Below are 12,462 nucleotides of genomic sequence, written 5' to 3'. Positions count from 1 at the left end.
TTGCTTCTAGATTTCGAAATTTTACAGTGCTCCAGAAAATTTTGCCATGATCAGTAAGATGCTGATGAAATATTACATCTATCATCAGTAGTTGTCCAACGTGATTTTGAATTAAATATCACGGACAAGCGTCAACATACTGATTCATGTAGAGATCGAATCATTTGTATTAAAACAGTTTGAAGATGTCAGTATTATCTTATTGTTTATTTTGCCTCAAGAAAGTGAAACACACATACAATTCACATAGTTATTTATGTTTAATTTTTGTAATTATCTATTTGTATCATTCTGAAAGCCTTGCCTTTCTTCTGCTCTTATCACTGTCCCAGATCTTAATTGAGAACCGTGATTAAATAACGAAATTTCTAAGCAAAACATGACAATATTACAGCCTCCTTATTCATACACACGTATATACATATATTTATATATATAGAGAGAGTGAGAACAAGAACAGAAACATTAAATTTAAATAGTAGATTGCCTGACAATAGCACCTTTACTGTGATTAGTATATCTGTAAGTACTTATGTTTGTAATTATAGTAATTCAGTACAAAGTAATGAATGTATTAAAGTAACTTATCACTGGATCTTTGAATTAGTATATAACCAGAATTTCATGAAGTAAATATAGACTACACCTGTATATACCTACACATTTCTGACAGTTTTAGGTAAAACTGATATGTCTGCGGACTCACACCGCTAGAAACTGGGTTTCGACACCTTTGGTGAGCAGAGAATATATACCCCATTGTGTAGGTTTGTGCTTAATTTCAAACAAGCAACCAGATAAATACAATTCAAAAATACTAATTATAATAATAATAAGGTAATTAAGCTTGCACTGCACTATTAAAGATTTGTTGAATTTACGTGATAAAAAGTTAAACAGCCTTATACTCTTAAAATAACCAATGTGATAATCTGTACAAACAAAACAAAAACCTTTGCTTAATCATTGTCATATATTACTAAACGTAGAAGTTGAGATGTTATAAATATAAACTTTATATAATAGGAGTTAACTCCTTCTACGAGTTTTTATTTTGTTAGCAATTTTATCACAGTGCTGAGAGAAGAGATTAAATATTTCTAATGAGATCTTGATCAAGATAAAGTATCCCAATTGTTTGTGTGAAATTACATTACAATAAGACCTATAATAATGTTTAACAAATCTTTTCTTTCTCACTTTGTATAACTTTTCATTTAGAATAATGAAATAGCATCTCAACAGCGCACTTTGTCTGTTGCATGCTGCTGTTGATGAGTCCTTTCTTAGCTGACCTCACACCGGATACGAGCTGTCTTTTTCTAGCAAGGATACTTAATGTTCTCGTAGAAATAATAACGTCCGAAATAATTCACTAAAGTTAAACGTTTTGTAATGTTCCAAAATTATTAACGTTCCTGGTAAATTCTGTAGTTTTCAAGCAGATGGAACTAAAAATAAATAAAAATAACTAGTGGACAAAAAAACTTTATTACTCGTATCTTCTCTCGCCAGCACCTATATAAAAAAGATGGTTGCGGCTTATTTCGATTTTTGTAAACAATAAAGGGTGATATTATAATTTTTATATTGTATTGTTCTAAACAATGTTTTTTATAGTAGTTGGTAGAGAATAGAACAAAGTTAATGAGTGAGTTAGTAAAGTAACTGATGAGTTAATGAAACATTTCAGCACTTGAATTTTGAATTTTTGTTTCATCAACGTACAGTTTGCAAGAAAATAATTTTAATTTTATTTTAGATGTAAGCCGTAGTTTGAAGACCTGTGTGATAAGAGAAATCGTTACAATAATATTTAAAACTGTATTCTGTTTACGTGCTCAAATATACGACAAAATTTTCAAATACGGAAAGGAATATCCACAAAAGTAACAATTATTTTGCAGGCTGAAGTTTAAAAGTATGAATACAATTTTTGTGTCTGAGATGTTGTTGAAATTGAGATGAGACTTAAATAAAAAGAATATTAAAATATTGTAATAATACACTTACTAATAGTAAGGAATAGTTGTATATCTATAATGATTCTGTACCACTTAGAGTTTAATAAATTCAAAAACTGTGAAATGTTAAATGAAATATACTCTAAAACACTAAAATGGTCTAAAATCGTCAAAAGCCCAACATTCTTATAAAACTACCGAAATAACAAAGACTAAAAAATGTCATTTAAAAAGCAAATTAAACTCTACCGTAATATATAAGCCAAACCTTATCTGCTATATCCAGTGCACAGAAGATCTTTACCACAAAACCAAGGCTTTCGCAGTAGGGTTGGATAGAAAATACACAACATAGGTTAAGACGCTATTTATCTGTGACAATAACTACAAGAGCTCGAAGAACTAAAACACTTATTAAATTAGTTTTGTATCAATCAGGCCAGAAAATGTTGGTGTGTGGTAGTTCTTAGTTTCGAGCCTGTTGTTCTGGTTGATGACCTTTAGATCTAAACAAGACAATTTAGATGATTTTGCTCTTAAATCGTGAACTCTGTATTCTTGTACTTAGAATTAAGTAATCCTGAAACTTTTTGACGTGGTTTTAATTTATGATTACAATAAAAGTGTCATCAATGTATCTCTTGTATCATAATTTAGAGGTTTTAAAATAGGATGGACATGACTGTAACCTTTTCAAGATGAGACAAGAACAAATTAGTTAGAATGGTAGAAGTAATGAGCCTGTGGCTACACTGTCAGTTTGATCATGTGTCTTAATATTAAATACAAACTGAGATTTTTTGTTGTAATTTCGAATAGTTCAGTAAACTGATTTTTAGTCAAGCCATTGACTTTGGAATCATCAGGAAATATTAAATCACTAATTAATTTCATTACTTCATCAAGTAGAATGTCGGTATAAAAGGATATCAAAACTTGTGATGTACATAACCGAATTCTTGAATTTGACGAAATTAGAGAGATCAAAGGAGTCTTTATAAGTAAAAGTATTCTCAGCGAACGAAAGTAAAACCTTGCTTATAACTGTGTTTCTTTGTTTGATACAATGGGTCTGATCGGTACATCTGTTTTATGTAGTTTAGGTAGACCATACATAATGCCACTACTTCATCAAACAGGTCTAATCTGGTTGTGTTTTTTATCAGAAATGGATTTTTTATTTTGTCTTTGAAGTTTATTTTTCTTGGTTGGATGGAATATTCAAAGTTTAAGATAAAGATCCCACTTGAGAGAAAATAAAACTTTTATTGAAACTAAAGAAAAGTAGTCATTTCTGATGAGATGTGAGTTTCATAAAAGAAAATCACATAACTATGATTTCTAACTGATGATATTTATACATTTCATTGTATATCTATAAAGAGCAAAAGGAAAATACGGTAATAATTTTAAAATCCACATGAAGAGATATATCTGTTTTGAAATAGTCGAATAATAACCACTTGGTTTACAGCTTGATCCTTTTTATGATTATGATTGTCGATTCTAACTTGTGATCAAGTTTATCATCTGTCAACACTTCTGGAAAACAACAAATTCTGTTACTACTCAAGTACATGATGTGTAATTAAATCTCATACATTTTACATGTTTATGTAGTCTAAGTAAGTATCGTAAATTAGAATTGAATCGATCTTCTGATTTTTGATATACGTCGAGAATAATTATACGCTAACTGAAATAGCTAATTCGGATTATAAACATGATGAATTATAAGGTGTGAAATAAAATATATATATTATCTTATATTTTAATTTAAGAAGCTTGATGGATATGGAAATAGAATTTCTGGTTTGTCTCTCTGTTTTGAAGAAACGAATGCAATACTTGCTTTTCTCAAAGAGTGGTCACATGATACTTTACAAGTCTTTGCTCACATATATTAAAGATAGTATATTAAGGTAAAATAGTCAGTTTTAACTTGTAGGGAACAGTAAATTTAGTTACTGATTTCTGTGTACGATATGTATTGTGTAGTTTAGAGAATATCCTGATGTTTTATTTAAGGTGACTAACAATACGCTAGAATAAATATATATTAAAGGTATTACAAATTATGTTTCAAAACATTATGATAAATTTGAAATAATAATTAGAAATTGGGGTAAAATGATTTCTCACTTATTTCATATGTTTATATAAATACAATAAATTTTTAGGTTGTTCAGAAGTAAATGTCGTTTTTGAACTGCGAAGTTTGGAAAAGTATAAACCAATGTTGTAAAACATGCTTTAATCAAAGTAAGCACCATTTACTTTAACACACTTTTACCAACATGTAACGATGTTGTTTTGCCCCTGATGTTGAAATCAGTTTCTATGGTCAATGAACTCCCTGAAAGCTTCTTCTGGAGCTGTCTTGTTCAACAAGTTGTTAAAGTGCTTGAAAAATGTAACTATGTAGTGGAAAAGTCTGTGGAATAAGATGGGGGAGGCAAAACCTCGATTCCCAATTCGTTCAAATTTGGTCGTTTCGTCGTTTCAGTCGCACTTACGTGGTTGGCAATGCTTGATGTGCTTGTGGCTAGCTTTTCTGCAAGTTCACGTACTGTTGTGCGAGGGTCTGTCTTAACTGCTTCCCTTAATGTGTTTTCATCTAAGAATGGCTTCCTTCCACGACCCTCGTGGTCTTCAAGACTTTCCTCTCCGTACGTTCAAATAACCGATCCATGGCCGAATGCATGGTTGATGTTCCATGTAGTTTCGGTTTGAAATCATAAAGGAAAATAAAACGTTAGTCCTTCTTGTCCATGCTGCCTTGGGGGTTGAGAAACTTATTCTGTATAGAGTTGAAATAGTAGACAATTAAGCCACCTTCTAAGCGACAAACATCGGAGTACACCAACCAACCAACGATAATTTACTCAATATCCCGCTTCTAAATGCCGACATTTATTTCTGGATAGCCTAATAGAACTGAATAAATATTTATTTTAAAATGTTCTAAGCTAACTGATACAGTTTGACCACTTTTCGGGTACAGTATATGATAGAAAATGCGCAATAATTGTACGCTAACCCTTCAAATACTGAGAATATACATTTGTTTTTTTTTAATTTCGCACAACGCTACTCAAGGGTTATCTGCGCTAGCTGTCCCTAATTTAGCAGTGTAAGATTAGAAGGAAGGCAACTAGTCATCACCACCCACCGCCAACTCTTTTACCAACGAATAGTTGACCGTAACTTGTAACGCCCCCAGGGCTGAAAGGGCGAGCATGTTTGGTGCGACGGGGTTTCGAACCCGCAACTCTCAGATTACGAGTCGAACGCCTTAACCCACCTTGCCATGCCGGGCCTATATTTGTTGTTTTGTGTCACTGTGTAAAGTGAAAACACTTTCTTTACTGACTTAAACTTTAGTGACATACAAAACTCTAGTTAAATACGGCGAACATTAAATGTATATATAGATTATTATAAATATTAAATATAATGTAAATACGTAGATAGTGATAATGTATCATTATTGATAATTACATTTTTAGAAATGTGCAGTCTAATTGAATACTACAATAACTGTATTTAAATGAAATGTATTAATACACATTTAGTGTGTGTAAAGTGAACATTAAATTTATGTACAGTTTATTTTCACTATTAAATATAATGTAAATACATATATTGTGACAATGTAATATAATTGACTTATATTTCAGTATGTTTTCTGCCTTTCCTTACAGTAAAATCTTGAGTCAGAGAGAGTGTTCTACATTCAAAGGAAATTATTATATGTTTTAGCACATGTAGAAGCAAAAACAATTTTCTTGATGTTCTGGTCCCTGTATCAAACACGCCAGTCTATGATCAAACAAAGATGGTTTGAAGATCGTTCTTGAAACTGTGGTAGTTGAACATTAATATGGTGTAAGTTACTTCTTTAAAATTTATGAAAAATGATCAATGTTACTATTCCATAATAATGATTTACCACATTTATTATGTAATAAAAATGATTTATTACAGAGTTTATTAACAAATAAAAATTACAGTCTGTATGGCAATTCATTTAATACTTTTAAAATGTTAGGTATGATAAAATTATTTCATGTTAGATAATTATAAGTTATTCGATTTCTTCAAGTGAATATATGATAAAAGCTGACATTATTATATTAATATGACACTATTATATTAATTTTATTGTTAAATAATAGTTTTATTTCGGACGTTGATGACGTAGTTGTATGTTGAAATACATTGAAAAACAATATCCCTTGGTAACACAACATCCATCTTAGTAAAACATGTGTGAATCATTTTGTCAAGTTATTTGAATATGATAAAGTCAAATACCTGAAACAGTAAATTGTAATTATTGCATGACATTTAAATAAACATCAATTTGACGACGTTTTGAAATAAATGGACAGTGAATATATAGAACTAACAAAATAGTGTTAAGCTCCCTATATCAGAACGATTTAAATATAAATAATCATTAGATAATTCATTAACTAATGAATTAGTGTTTTACACTGATTGTATTAAATTGTAGTCATATTGAAACACACTAACACATGACTTCATAGCGCCTAGCAACGTTCTCTCTGGTTCTAGTTCTTGGAACCATGACAATATCCTTTCTTATATTGTGCTTGTGTAGCAACAAGCCCTATATTACAGGGAACTATAACTTAATCGTTAGACATGACAGCACGAGTAATTCACTCTCTGCTGACACTTTATGGAACAATGACATTGTAGTCTTTTCTTCTTCCCACCTATTCCGAGACTGACGCGCCCTCTAGTGGTTTACGTGGTAAGTGAAGCCCTAATTACTTGCATTCTCATATCAGTGTTTGAAAGCTGGTGTGCGAAAACGTTATATATGGAGAAAAGTACAAAAGCAAGAGAAACCAACATTTCAGAGAAAATGGAAAACGTGCCTAAATATCATTTAGAAAGAGAATATTAGGAAAGAGTTATGGCACAAGAAAACAAAGGGAAGTACCTATTCAAAATCAGTATATATGAATTTATCGATGTGTTAAAAATTACAAAGCATTTTAATTTTTTTCACAGACCAGTAGTAATTAAATTATCAATAATAAAGAGCTGCCAAAATAAAGTTGAATTTCTCTTATGAAACCAGAAAATAATATATATTTAACATTAACTTTTATATTTAATATTTCTTATTTTATATTTTTTTAAATGAGAATGAGAAAATTAGTTGTTTTTTATAAATAAAGATAAGAAAAAATCTATCAGTGAGCGTTGTATAAAAGAAGTATACCAAAGTGTTTCAGTGATTATTCTTTAAAACTAAATATTAATTTAACATTTATTTTTCAACAAGAATAAAAATATTTTAATGTTGATTGTTGGGTGAAAATATTTAGTTCTAACTATTATACATTGGATAGCGTTCATCCAAATTATTGTATGGACGTAAATGCTATATAGTTGAATTTCCATTACCATGAATAAATGACCTTAAACAATTAAATATGATATAGCAAGAGATTCTATTTCGTTAATATTTACTATGGAATAAAAAAATAAATTTCATGTTTGTTTGCTTTAAATTTTCGCCTTTACACTTTTAATGGAGAGACTAAAGTATAGACAGCTAGCCAACAACATCTATAGCCAGTTCTTGGGCTACTCTTGTTTGACGTAATGGATGGCATTAAAGTGTAATGTGTGTTTTTGTAGCAGAGAAGCGCAAACCATAAATCCTCGTATTCATAGTCTTGGCTAATTAATTAACAGGCCAAGACCAGCCAAATAAATGTTATAGTTTATCACAACCGCTTATTGTGGCAAACTGATGTTTAGTAATATTATGTTTTCATGTGACCCTGGCATATAATAAACAACAACTGACAATCATACAGGTATTAAAGACATGAAAGTAAAGGTTAAACTAGTTAAGAAAGTGATAAAAAGAAACAGTATAAAAGTAAGAAATTACTTACTTATAAAAAAATCTTTGATCAACGGTTAGAAGTGAAGGTTGTGTTATACTGATTAGATTATATGTGTTGGTGAAATAACCAAGATGAAATAAAATAGAGTTAATTCTAAAACTTCATGAGTGAAAGAAAATAAAGAAGTTTCATATGTCAACCACATTAAATCTGTCATATCCACATTTGAAGAGGTCTTCTCCCAAATCAGAGCTATCAGGTTAAACGAGTAGGTTTTTGAAGAAAATATTGTGTTCTATCCAGTTAATTATTGTTAACAATTATATTAGCTTAATTTCATGAACTGTAATACCTGGCAAATGCAATGTTTTATCGCAGTCAAAACATACAGCAATTTTACTACACAAGTTAGACAAAGATAAAACGAAATAATTTTAAGTAACTCTTTACTCACCAAACTAGCTTTATATAACTAAGGTAATAGTAAAGGCATGAGAAAAATAATCCTATTCTCATCATATGCATATCGAAGCAGTAATTCAAAAGAATATTTAACACTGCAACCTGACAAGTGCTTTCGTTTTTTAAAGAAAAGCACAAAATTTCACGCATACAACTAAATGTAGATAGCGATAGGTTGTTGAAAATAAACCTAATTTTAACAAGGATTTTCATTTTCCAAGAGGTTACTTAAATATCATTAGAAAGTTAGAATTTGGCCCAAGATATAATCTCCATAATATATAGAAGAAAACAAAAACTTGAAGTACTTATTTTGTATATTAACTTTTTGAAGGTATTTTATGTCGTTACTACATTGCATTCAAGAGAATCAGTCTTTAAAAACAGCGAAAATTTAAAACAAAGAAACACGAAATTTATTTTTTATGTTGCATCAATAAATGAATAACGCTTATTCAGGTTAACAGACGAGATACGGAATTCGTCAAAACGCCGTACGTGTAAGTAAAATTATGGATGATTTCACAAACTAAATTCAGTATTTGTATAACCAACAAACATTTTATGGCACTACGAACAAACTTAGTCTACAGAAACATTTGCATATAACAACTACTTTCTTTAGAAGTAATATTGAGATAAAACACTTAGTAGCTTTTATTTTGAAATAGGAATAGGTCTTGGTTACAAAACAATAAATACACTATACTTGCTTTCAGTATAAAGACAGCCCTAAAATCATGGAATCGATTCCCTCTGTAGATACAGCGGATAATCTGATGTGTCTTTGCTATAACAAAACACATATTCCTGTATGAATAAATCAGAAATCGTAATTTCTAGTTATTACAGGTGCAAAATATTTCTTTTCCAAAAGCGGTGAAATCAATGGGTTCATCATGTTTCTCATTTCGTGTGACTAAGATTATTTTAGTAAATCTTTTATATCTTTATCAGTAAAGAACTACATGCTTATGAATATTTCAGGTTAGGAGTAAGCAAAACATAACATTTAATAAACACAATACATGCAGTGTTTTTTTCTTGGATAAGTGGTTTGAGATAATTAAACTATCTGTGCTAGCCGTCCCTAATTTAGCAGTGTAAGACTAGAGGGAAGGCAGCTAGTCATCACCACTCACCGCCAACTCTTGGGCTACTCTTTTACCAACGTATAGTGGGATTGACCGTAACATTATAACGCCCCCACGGCTGAAAGGGCGAGGATATGTGGAGCGACGGGGATGCGAACCCGCGACCCTCAGATTACGAGTCGCACGCCTTAACACGTTTGACCATGCCGGGCCGGCTTTGAAAGAATGTCAGTAAAAATAATCTCTAACATTTAACATGGTTAGACACACGCACGTAGTATCCCATATATGTAATAATACGAATAATTATAGTTGAAAGATTGAGTTGTTGAAGAAGGAGAAACATATTTAAATTGTTATGAACATAAAAGCAACACATAGGACGTATAATGATTGTGGTTTAAGTTGTAAGCAGACATACATTTATGCGAACACACAATGTTTAATTTCTATTCGTAAATCTGACATGCAGGGAGAAACAAAACATTATGAGCAGATACAGATAATTCAAGTAAAATATAAAACGTTTGTTATATCGATGAAGATAGCTACTATTTGGAAACAGAATTTTATGTATTGCTTCTCTAATAATGGCTGTACTATATATATCTATACGTGTGTATGTATGTACATGAAATTAGTTGTAATAGTACGTAGAAAAGAAACAACACATCTACAAAACAGACATGTATCACCTAGGAACACACCTTAAGATGAGTAGTTATACAATGTGCCCTGGTTCTGAAGTACTGGCGATAGTAAGATCCATATTGCTTTGGAGCTATACCATTTATCCAATTTAACCTCAGTTCCGCATGTCTCACATTATAGATAAGAAGAACAAAAATAGATGTGAGTGTTCTAGTCTACAATCTTCCACATCTTTACCATTTTTCGTTGTCTACAGCCAGATGTGGGAAGGAGACTGCTCACGAAAATGGTCACTAAGGAGAAAGAAATAATTGGAATGCATACAATAATGAGGGAAACAGTAAAACTGTCCTTGAAGTTGGCATTCTATTTTGTATAATGATGTTTGAACGTAAATACGACGATGTTAAAGTATTACTATACTTAGCTCAAACTAAATTGTTAGTACAGCTCTTATCTTCCATCCACGTATATTTAAATGTAAAAACAAAACATAATACCAATAATGTCACAAACAAAACTTTGACTTTAGTAAAGGCTAAATTTATTTACCGACTTCTATTATCTTTTAAAAAAGGTCTGACATGGCCAGGTGGATAAGTTACTTGACTCGTAATCTAAGGATCGCGTGTTCGAATCTCCGTCTCACCAAACATTCTCGCCCCATCAGCCGTGGGGGCGTTATAATGTGACAGTCAATCCCACTTTTCGTTGATAAAAAATATCCCATGGATTGGCGGTGGGTAGTGATGAATAGCTGTCTCCCCTCTGGTCTTACACAGCAAAGTTAGGGACGGCTAGCACAGAGAGCCCTCGTGTATCTTTGCGTGAAATTCAAAACAATCAACCAATCTCTTTTTAAAAAATCCTCTAAACAGCTTAAAATACTAATGCTAGATTATTAAGAGAAACAATATGTAATTATAATAGAACATTCAAAGGAAAACTGTTCGTTTTAAATTAGCACATAATTACGCACTGTACTATCAGTGCCTAGTGCTCCGAATGATTAAACTCCGAATTTTCGTATTACGATACTTCAAACACAGTATCGAACCATGAAGCGACCTTCAAGAAACATTTTATATTTAATATTTGTGAAAGAAAAATCGATCTTTTTACTTTGAGGTCACAGTTTTACAGTGAGAGTGTATTTTACTTTTAATCAACTGAAAACACTCAAAAATAATTATTCACATTAACCATTCAAGTTAGTTCAACTATGCTCTAAGAACTAATTAAATAAGATGCCATTATATTAAATGTTATTTTGCCTCTCAAAAATGACCTCAATTGAGGTATTTTATTTAATTATTTGACAATTTTAAGTTCTTTAGAACAATTTTTCAAAGAAGTTTCAGAAAGCTGCAGTAGATAGGGGTGTAAGGTTCTTTTTGCTAAAATATGTCGTATTTATCTAATTTTTTGAATCGTGTACTTTGTTTCTTCAATATATATTTGATATAAAAGGTATTTCTATACCATACGTTTATAATTTTGCTTTGTTTGATATGGATACACGCTCTCTTATGTGGGTAAAGTAGCCTTAAAAAGTATATTCGTGTAAGAGTTGCTGTTTGGATTTCGTTCACGTTTCTGTTATTAACTATTAATTTAACATAGGCATTAACTAGTTAACTGTAGAAAACCGCTGAACATAAAGATTACAATGTATCAACAAATAAGAGCACAACGTATGTTACGTCAACATTCTTTACATGAGTATTATATTCGCAAAATTCTACACAAAAGGTATAGCTATTGCAAGTCAAGTGTCTATTGAAGGTGTCTTTGTAGAGATTCACTTTAGATAATTATCTGATATAAGCAAAATACCTGGAAAAATTTATAAGTTATTAGTAAACACTTAGATATATGTACGCACCCAACATATGTGAAACGGTGAAATAAAATAGCACAGATTTTTTGATAACATACACACAAACGTCTTTATTACACTACTAAACAAAACAATAAATATAATCACAGATATTATGACAGGAAACGAGATGTTGAACAATAAAAAATAAATAAAAGGAAATGAAACTATGCAGTTCACAGAACTTAACCTTCGACCTAGAGCTGTAGTTTATGACCTAAAATATTTGTTAGATAATTGAATGAGTGAGTAGTCTTTGTGTTCAGACAAGAAAGTAACCGTATGGTTAAAATTGTCTCAGATTATGTGTTCACAGAAAGGTTGTAAACATGGTTAGCTGTAGTTGTTATTGGATTTTCTAATGAGAAAAAATGAGTATAATTATTTGAAGTTCTTATCAGGGTTTTAGTTCAAACAAAAGAATAAAGCAATTTAACAGACGTAGTATCTAGAATTTGTTTTCACACAAGATGTTATATCTTGTTGGCTGGAGTGGTTACTAGATGTTATATTCA

This window comes from Tachypleus tridentatus, chromosome 13 (genome assembly GCF_004210375.1).
Source record: "Tachypleus tridentatus isolate NWPU-2018 chromosome 13, ASM421037v1, whole genome shotgun sequence".
NCBI lineage: Eukaryota > Metazoa > Arthropoda > Merostomata > Xiphosura > Limulidae > Tachypleus > Tachypleus tridentatus.
This window is presented reverse-complemented; position numbering follows the sequence as displayed.